The sequence below is a fragment of the Lathyrus oleraceus genome, chromosome 7 (assembly GCF_024323335.1).
Source record: "Lathyrus oleraceus cultivar Zhongwan6 chromosome 7, CAAS_Psat_ZW6_1.0, whole genome shotgun sequence".
Lineage (NCBI taxonomy): Eukaryota > Viridiplantae > Streptophyta > Magnoliopsida > Fabales > Fabaceae > Lathyrus > Lathyrus oleraceus.
The window spans coordinates 40,283,361-40,292,959 of NC_066585.1; the positions used below are offsets into that span (position 1 = coordinate 40,283,361).

At 26.2% G+C, this 9,599-nt stretch overlaps 1 long non-coding RNA gene across 1 annotated transcript; it reads left to right on the plus strand.

Moving 5' to 3' along the window:
• The first annotated feature begins 5,981 nt into the window (after positions 1-5,981).
• On the plus strand, positions 5,982-7,078 carry LOC127107498 (uncharacterized). The gene is made up of 3 exons (XR_007795746.1): positions 5,982-6,151; positions 6,436-6,562; positions 6,691-7,078. It is a non-coding gene; the product is annotated as an uncharacterized LOC127107498 (long non-coding RNA).
• Positions 7,079-9,599: the final 2,521 nt, after the last annotated feature.

Below are 9,599 nucleotides of genomic sequence, written 5' to 3' on the forward strand. Positions count from 1 at the left end.
CCATGGATACAGTGGTGATCTCCATCACACGAGCTTCATTTTCATGTCCTTACTTTTCATTTTTGTTAAACTTTTTTTCTCTACAACTGGTGGTCGGATTCCGTTTATTCGCCGGAGAAGACGGTGGTTTCCACCACCACCACAACGTGTCTTGCTTCCTGGCCCTTTGATCACCTTGCCACGTTTTAATCCTGATCATCCATTGTATTTACTTGTTTTAATTCATAATGTCACGCGTTAGACTTGGATGCACGTTGTGTCCTCACATCTGAGCCATCGATCCATGACACGTCAATTAATGAGGTGCATCAAGCGACTGTGGTTTTTTTTCAGTTAATTTATTTTCTATTATTTTCAGTTAATTCCTCTTATTTTCAAAAATTCATAAAAAATTTATTTGAAGTCATACATATATGGGACCAATTCCAAAAAAAATCTTGAAAAATCTAGTTTCATATTTTGATTTTTAATTATTTTTGTGACTTCATTTAATATTTTTTGTGAATTGTTTGGTTTTTAATAGTTTTAATTCATTTTAAAATACTTTTTGACTTTTGAAAAATCCAAAAATATTTTCCTAGCATTTATGAACCATGATAAATCAATGAAAAATAGTCTCATCAATTTCTTATTTTATTTGAGATTTATTTGAGATTTTAATCCATTTTGTGCTATTTTTAATGGTTTTTAATTGCTTTCTAATTTCAAAAATTGTTGAGAAAATTAGTCATGGTTTGTTTGACTATGTTGAACCTATGAGAATTTAATTGGACTTGTTAAAGTTGATTTGATTTGAATTTGAGGTTTGACCTTATTTGTTTATTTTTTATTTGCATTTTATTTTAATTCAAAAAATACCAAAAAATTATTGTTGACTTGTTGACTTGTAATCTTCATTTATTTTTCTATTTAGTGATGATTGATATTAGCTTGATTCACATTTGATCAATTGGATTTGATACTTGTCTTCTTTTCCATTCCCTTTCATCTTCATCCCATTCTTTCCATCAATGGCCAATGAGTTAAGTTCTTATGGTTAGTCTTGACAAATGAGAGGTTTAACCTTCTTTGATCCAAACCAAACTCAACTTGATCCATGATCAAGTGAGTTGTTTTGTGTCCAAGATAGGTTGCTTCTTGGTCAAGCAAATAACTTAAAGACAATACAAGGCTCTTTCCCTTTTGTTTTGGCATGGCAAGTTTATGGAGCTTGACTTACAAGTCATGATCTCTAACTTGTGTTCTTTGCATATATTTTTATTGACCGATCTCAGATAGGTGTGACTACTACATTAGTCCACTTACGATTGCTTAACATAGCGCTACATTGTCTTATGACAGGCTAACATAACTCCACTAATTACTAACTTTAATTTGAGCATTTAATTTCTTGCCATTTACTTTTAATGTCATTTATTTCTTGCTCATTATTCATATTGATTTTCCCTTTGCTCACTTGAGTATATATTTTATGTTTATGTCATTTTTCTTTTGCTCATTTGAGCTCATTATTGTATATAAATATATTTCTATCTTGTGTTTGTTTTGTGTGAACCAAATGCAAAAGGAAGAAAGGACTTAGAATTAGGACTTACCTATGCTTAAAGGAGTTCAAGAGCAACTAGGCCTCATGCCTTTAGAATGCTAAACTTGTTGAAGAGCAAATAGGCCTCATGTCTTTAGAATGCTAAATTTCAAAGTTGTCATCAAAGGACTTATCATCCAAACTTATTATTTGTCCATTCCCCGTATTGTGTTGTGAACTTTTTGATGTTTGCTTTTGGTTGATAGGGATCCTACCTTGAGATTGTGAAAAAAGGACCATTGTCATGAGTAGCCAAGTTAAGAGACAAGCCAAATGGAGATCCTAGGAGCTTGAATTCAAATTGTTGTTTGCTTGTTTGTGTGCTAAGTCCAAAGGAAAGGAGCATCTTGAATCATCTCTGTGATTTCAAGAAAAGGAACTCCAAGGGTTTATCTTTCCTCTCTTATCTTTGTATGCTTTAGGACTAGCCCTTCTCTTCTTCTCCCCACTCTAACCAAGCCAAAAATTTCTTTAAGGAGGTTGGGTGTTGAATATTTAAATTGATTTGGGTTTGTTAGTTTTTGGGTCTAAAGAATTTTAAGTCCAAATTTGTGGTGTAATTGGTCCAACTTCTAGAAGCCTATTCTAGAGAGATTCATGGAACTCTCTAGAAAATAATGATAAGTTAGAATTTTTTTCTAGAATAATAGAGAAAATTCTAAAGAGTGATTTATAGCCATTAGATTACGCTTGTGGTGGCAAAATCCCAATCATTGATTTAGACATACAAGTAGCCTTCCCCTTTCCTAAAAACTTCTTATCCTCTCCCAAATTCTTAAACATTTTCTCAACCTATCCAAAATTTTGTGTTAACCATTAGTGCAATGTGATTATTTTGTTATATGTTATATAAACATAAATTAAACAAGAATGTGAAATACCTCTGCTGATAAATGTAATAGTTATATTCTTATTACGAACAGAAATACCTTTTCACATTATTATTAACGTTAGGTAGACAAACCCTAACTTTAAATTCAACGTTATCCTTTCTCATAGGTACCTTCAACTGTTAATACCAACTCGATTTTTTTAGATCTAATTCTTCCATCTAGTTAAGTTCATTCGTATTTGATATACAAATCTTTACTAAATCTTGATCTAAATATAGAGCTTTCATTCTAAAAGATGAAAATGGAGTTTATTTATTTAGACGAAATCTATACTATGGGATTTGCTTGGTCTCTTGTTAGAGATATTTTTTCCATTTTTCGACCATGATTTTCTTGATTAAACGAGGTGAATTTTATTTTAATTTATGATTTTTTTGTTGTCATTGGGATTTTAAGGTCTTGTTTAGGTCAAATGTTTGTGATTATAAATTTTACTTTTCTTCTGTGTCTTTCCTGCTTGTACCAATTAACAATTAACATTGAATTTCATCTTAATTTGATTTTTGCTGTCATCCACATCCTGGGAATTTTTCAGAAAGATCTAGATCTATTGAGTAGACTTACTTTGAGAAAAATGGATCAAACTCTTTGTTGATGTTGAGTGTGGTTCATAATCAAGAAAGAAATCTAACCTCAAAAGAATTTAAGCAACAATTCACACTTCAAAAGAGTTCCTACCAAAGAAGGCCAACAATTTGATATAAGACTAACCGTTGCAGAATTTAAGCATTATACCTGCCTTTGTATTTCCACGGTGAGCAAGCGGAGTTCACCGGCAATGATTAAGCAGAAATATCTCAAGAAGGTAAAGCGAGCTTGTTAGGGGATAACAATGATAGGAAGAGAAAGCAAGCAGAAGAAGATATATAGTGTGGATGAGTTGAGAAATTCTAAAAAATATTCTATCATGTGATTTGATTGATCCCTTGTCAGGGAGATTTTTTATTTTTCAACGACGTTGATTTTCTTGATCCCTTGTTAGAACAGCAACAGTGTAATGATGAATGCTCATAGTGCAGCAATGACAATGTTATGACAGAATGATACACACATACTTGCATGTAGAAAACTTGGAATAGAAGAAAGAGAGTAACATAGAGATAGTTCTCATTGAAAGTTTAAGATTACAAATAATACCACCATGAACTTAATGCAATGTAAATTTTTATGCTAAATTTTGTTATGAAAAGAATGGTTAATGGACCAACTAACAAATAATACCACCATGGCCCATTAGTAAGAAATGGTTTGAATCTCTAAAATTAAATCAAAAATTCTAAAATTAATTTATAATAAAAGATGATGAAATGATTTCTAAAACTAATTTAAATTTCAAAAATCAATTTGATCCTCCAAAAATTAATTTGAACTTCTAGAATTAATTTGAAATTAAAATCAATTTGGGAAAAGATTATGACACAATGATGAATCTAATAACAACATCCAGTGGATTAATGAATCTAAGTGATATCAAGACCTTGAAGGAAATTGAACCATGGCCGAAGGAAATGAATGGATGAATGTATCAATGAATCATACACTAGAAACATGTAATCAAGAATTAAATGGTTGATTTTGAATGAACATGGATCCAAGAGTGAAGTAAGGTAGGAAACCAAATGGATACCTGGTTAACAAGACATGTGTTAAACCTCAAAGATCAAGGCATGATCATGCTTGATCAGATGCCTCAAGATAGGTGATTTACCATGCAAGTGAAAGGATCTACCAATGGATTGGGGTCTGATTAATTGATCCACCTGAAATTACTGATGAACCCTAGTTTCCACTAGGTGTAAGCCCAAACCCATGAATTCAAGTCAGCTATCTTCTTGTGTTGAAACATGTTTATGCAGATGAAATGAATGCTTATGATGATATGAAAATGATTGGGGTTAGTGATCTATATGAACATTATGAAGGGTAGGGTGAATTTTGGGGAATGACAGTACAAAATAAAAGGCGTGGAAGCTTGCCAAATCCGTGTATGGATTAAAAAACAAGCATTGAACCAATGACATCAAACGTTTGACTTTGTCATTGAAAGATTTACCAATTATTGGGGAGACACACAACTTAGGGAAAGATTTTTCAATCATTATCAAGATAAGAATTCGAAGAGTCTGTCACCATCAAAATGGGGATATTATGAAGAATACATCTTATATCTAGTCCAGTTTTGATGAATACAAAGATTATCAAAGAAGAAAAGGATCAAAAGTGTCATACACATCAATGATGAAATAGATCAAGAAGGTCCAACATAGAAATTCAAGTGAAGATTTGAGACAAGTGATAACTAAGGTGCTCATTGCAATTTTTATTATACTACTTTAAATTGCTCATAATTTCATCTCTCACTTCATCTAAAACCTGCTTGCATCATCATGCATGGCTATCTAAAAACACTCTTCATCAAACTCTTGTGACAAGTGTTTGTACACAAAGTTGTGTGAGAACATTGTGATATTCCTTTGTCTCTATGTTGATTACATATTGACCATTAGCTATGAGATGAATGGAATTTTAGAAACCAAGAGGTTTCTAACTTCCACATTCAAGAGAAATTTTATGAATAATTTAAAAATTAAACATTTAAGTCAAACATATAGCGTCAATGAGGAAAAACTGTGTAAAGTTTCCAAGTGAATCTTAAGGATTTGGACCACATAAATGAGGCATATTGAACTACCGTATTTTTTTTATTTATGCAAAAAATCTGGTATACCGAATTTTTCAAAAAACCTGATACTTTTCAATATTTTCAGAATATTTTGAAATATCGGTAGAAATGTACCAAACTCTTTGAAATCTCCGGTACGAACACAAACCCCTACCCAAAACCTGCCGAATTTTCCAAAAAAAATTCACTAAACCTACATCAAAATATCATTTATTTTTCATTAAAGTATAGTATAAATACAAAAAAAATACTTAATATTTCAAAAAAAACTAATAAAAAATCAAACCGAATTTTCCAAATTCAGGTAAAAATGCATAAGATTTCTCTCTTGGAAAAGTTTACATACCAAACATATCAAAATTAACTACCGAATTTTTTATTTTTACCAATTTTACAGGGTGAATGGTTTTTTACATAATGTGAATTTTAGAAAGATAGATAATAAAAAGGGTACTTTTGTTATTATAAAATTATGTGGGGTGACAGGTCGGGGGTGACATAATAATTTTTTTTGAAGGAGGGGGTGTCGAATATTTAAATTGAATTTGGGTTTGTTAGTTTTTGGGTATTAAGAATTTTAAGCCCAAATTTGTTTTTTAATAAGTCCAACTTCTAGAAGTCTATTCTAGAGAGACTAATGGATTTCACTAGATGAGGATAAGTTAGAATTTTTTTCTAGAATACTAGAGAAAGAGTGATTTATAGTCATTAGATTAAGTTTGTGGTGACAAAATCCTAATTGTTGATTTAGAAATACCACTAGTATAAATAGATATGATGCACTTGAGTTTGTATTAAGCCAAAATTATATACACTCAATAATACATGTAGCCTTCTCTTTTCCAAAAGTTTTATGTCCTTTTTCAAATAGTTAAACACTTTCTCTACAAATCCAAAACTTCCTTCCAACCATTAGTGCGTTGTGATTATTCTATTTTGAGCAGTTATATGTTATATAAACATAAATTAAACAGAAATGTGAAATACCTGGTAAATAAAATAGCTATATTCTTATTACAAACACAAACACCTTTTTACTTTATTATTTGACTATCAAACTCGCGCCGAGAATCAATTTTCATAGTGTTCCACCACTTAACCATACTCCTATTATATAATATAATAAAATAAATCCAATATTTTAAGTTTTTTAAAAATAAAATAAATATTGGTGTGCATTTGCACTATTTCTTTAGATCTGATTCAACTATCTATTTAATTTCATTTGTATTGAATATTCAAATATTTACTAAATCTTGATCTAAATTATGCAGCTTTACTGTAAGCTAATGAAGATGAAATTTATTCATTCGGCGAAAAATTCTACAATGCAATTTGATTGGTCTCTTGTCGGAGATATTATTTTTCGTTTCTCGACCCTGATTTCCTTGATTAAATGAGGTGAATTTGATCTTAATTTATGATTTTTGATGTCATTGGGATTTTTTGAGGTTTTGTTGAAGCCCAATGTAAATTTTGATATTAATTATAATTTTTTTTTAATTTCCTATTTGTCCCACTATCGCCAGTTATAATTGAAGATTGAGAGGGACACTAATGGCATGCTTCGGTGTCAGCTTCTCTTGTGTTACTTTCTGAATTTGGAATCAATGAAATCAACTGCTGCTCTCTTCTTAGAATTTCTGAATGCATGATTATCCGTGAAAAATGGTAATTTGAAGGAGTTCCTGCCAAAGAAGGCCTTTGTATTTCCACGGCGAGCATGTTAGGAGATAACAATGATAGGAAGAGAAAGCAAGCAGAAGATATTGTGGATGAGTTCAGAAATTCCAAGTCATTCTCATCTTCGATGTATTATATGTTAAGTTTGTATATTAGAAACTAAAAATATTTATTGAAAAATAGAATGTATTCAAAAATTAATTCAAAAGTAAATTAAATCTTAAGTGAATTTCATCAAATTATTCTATGTATTTCTGATATAATTATACCATTTATTTAGATAATTATACTATGTTAAAAATAATTATTTAACTAAAATTTATTAAATTATTTGTAAAAAAACTATAAAAGATATTTGAAAAACAAATTATTTAAAATGTATAATAATGAAAGTAAAAAAAATTAAAAAATTAAGATATAATAACAATGCATATATATTTTATAAAGATATTTATGTTACATAAATAAGAAAATGGTTGAATATTTCCTTTTGTTCAATAAAAACAAAAAAATATATAAAATACTCATTTGTTACTATTATTATTATTATTATTATTATTATTATTATTATTATTATTATTATTATTATTATTATTATTATTATTATATTCAACCATTCTCTATTTATGTAACATAAATATCTCAAAAACAATATATATGTATTGTTACTATATCTTAATTTTTTTTTAAAAATTGACTTTCATTATTATACTTTTAAAATAAATTTAAAAAAAAATTCAAATATCTTTTAAAGTTTTTTTACTAATAATTTAATAAAATTTAGTTAAATAATTATTTTTAACATAGTATAATTATCTAAATAAATAGTATAAATATATAAGAAATGCGTAGAATAATTTGATGAAATTCACTTAATATTTAATTTACTTTTGAATTAATTTTTTAATCCTTTCTATTTTTCACAAAATATTTCTAATTATTATTATTAATATGTTATTATTATTATTATTATTATTATTATTATTATTATTATTATTATTATTATATTCAACCATTCTCTTATTTATGTAACATAAGTATCTCAATAAAATGTATACGTATTGTTACTATATCTTAATTTTTTAAATTTTTTTGACTTTCATTATTATAATTTTAAAATAAATTAAAAAGTTTTTCAAATATATTTTAAAGTTTTTTTACTAATAATTTAATAAATTTTAGTTAAATAATAATTTTTAACATAGTATAATTATCTAAGTAAATAGTATAAGTTTATAAGAAATGCATAGAATAATTTGATGAAATTCAATTAATATTTAATTTACTTTTAAATTAATTTTTTAATCCATTCTATTTCTCACAAAATATTTCTAACTATTATAATTATTATTATTATTATTGTTGTTGTTATTATTATTATATTCAACCATTCTCTTATTTATGTAACATAAATATCTCAATAAAATATATATGTATTGTTACTATATCTTAATTTTAAATAAAAATTGACTTTCATTATTATACTTTTAAAATAAATTAAAAAGTTTTTCAAATATCTTTTAAAGTTTTTTTACTTATAATTTAATATATTTTAGTTAAATAATTATTTTTAACATAATATAATATCTAAATAAATAGTATAAATATATAAGAAATGCATAGAATAATTTGATGAAATTCACTTAATATTTAATTTACTTTTGAATAAAATTTTTAATCCATTCAATTTCTCGCAAAATATTTTTAATTATTATTATTATTATTATTATTATTATTATTATTATTATATTTAATTTACTTTCATCTAATTTCTAGTTCCATATCTCTTATTTTTTTAATTTTCTATCGGGATCTGCATTCAAGGTCTCTCCCTCTTAGAGTCACTTAGGGCTACACATTATTTTCCGACAGACTATTTTTTACCTATAGTCACTCCACACGTAATAAGTACACGTAATAAGTGACAATTTAGATGTAAGGGATGATTGTTACAAATAATTTGCTTAATTATTTATTAAGGTCATTTCCAAAATATAAATATTTCTAATTATTATTATTATTATTATTATTATTATTATTATTATTATTATTATTATTATTATTATTCTTATTATTATATTCAACCATTCTCTTATTTATGTAACATAAATATCTCAAAAAAATTTATATGTATTGTTACTACATCTTAATTTTTTAAATTTTTTTGACTTTCATTATTATACTTTTAAAATAAATTAAAACGTTTTTCAATTATCTTTTAAAAATTTTTTTCTAATAATTTAATAAAATTTAGTTAAATAATTATTTTTAACATAGTATAATTATCTAAATAAATAGTATAAATATATAAGAAATGCATAGAATAATTTGATGAAATTCACTTAATATTTAATTTACTTTTGAATTAATTTTTTAATCCATTCTATTTCTCACAAAGTATTTCTAATTATTATTATTATTATTATTATTATTATTATTATTATTATTATTATTATTATTATTATTATTATTATTATTATTATTATTATTATTATATTCAACAATTCTCTTATTTCTGTAACATAAATATCTCAATAAAATATATATGTATTGTTACTATATCTTAATTTTTTTTTAAAAATTTACTTTCATTATTATACTTTTAAAATAAATTAAGAAGTTTTTCAAATATATTTTAAAGTTTTTTTACTAATAACTTTATAAATTTTAGTTAAATAATAATTTTTAACATAGTATAATCATCTAAATAAATAGTATAAATATATAATAAATGCATAGAATAATTTGATGAAAT